The sequence below is a fragment of the Ceratina calcarata genome, unplaced genomic scaffold (assembly GCF_001652005.2).
Source record: "Ceratina calcarata isolate Rehan_Ccalc_2016 unplaced genomic scaffold, ASM165200v1 scaffold226.2, whole genome shotgun sequence".
Taxonomy (NCBI): Eukaryota; Metazoa; Arthropoda; class Insecta; order Hymenoptera; family Apidae; genus Ceratina; species Ceratina calcarata.
Window position 1 is genome coordinate 136,816 of NW_017144423.1, and position 867 is coordinate 137,682.

Here is an 867-nt window from a genome sequence, read left to right on the forward strand (position 1 = left end):
ATATAGGTTAAGAATATTTTAAAGTTGAAATAACATTAACTTTGAGGATATTTAAGACACAGTCTGAATTCTCAGAGCTCATACAACCTTAAATAGCGAAACATAAATGAAGCTTTCTGATCCCCTTGAAAAACACCCATTCTTCGGATAAAATGTTTGATTAACCCCTCAGGAGACGTTAATACGTTGATTAAACGGCTCGAAAGTCTCTAAGTTATCGTTAAATCGACGGTGTAACGTCCATTGTTTGGGCATCGTGGGGCGAACAATATCGTGGAAGGATGCAGGCTCAGATCTGAATCGACGGTACCGATGAAAAGTTAAGAGGTTACCTTTGTTCTCGCGTTCGACTGGAGGCCTCGGTTAAGAACGCGGCATCGATTCCACGATTAAGCCTCGGTCGATTGTACGCTTTCGAGTGGATCATCGACAAAGATGAATGATTAACGCGGAGCACCTGCCCTATCGATCTCTCTTTCACTGCCATACCTTGACGCGCTCGCCTATCCCAAGAATCGCGCTCGACTCTCTTTCCCTCTCTCTCTATCTTTCTTTGCGTTAATTGCGATGGAAAAAGCGGCAACTGGATGTTTGAATGCGCGATACGTGGATACGTACTCGTGTAGGTTCAAGTGCCGCTCGTTACGAGTCTAATGATTCCGCAAATAAACGGAGGAGAGAGAAGTTCAACGATACTAATTATTATCGCCGTCACGAGAAAACATACACGTTTCGCGCAGTTTGGAGGTAGTGGGGTAACCGAATACGTAGATCCTAGTAGTAGCCACCGTAGACTTATAGGCGACGGGAATGGAGGAGACACGAGGTAGTCTAGCTCTGTCCTTTAAGGACGTACTGGCTATATAC

The 867-nt window shown here is 44.8% G+C and overlaps 1 protein-coding gene across 5 annotated transcripts in view; it reads left to right on the top strand.

Annotated features, from left to right (window-relative positions):
* The window catches only part of LOC108622536 (dual specificity protein phosphatase 15), a 13,030-nt gene that overhangs the window by 6,953 nt on the left and 5,210 nt on the right, over positions 1-867 (top strand). The gene's annotated exons all lie outside the window — the stretch shown is intronic.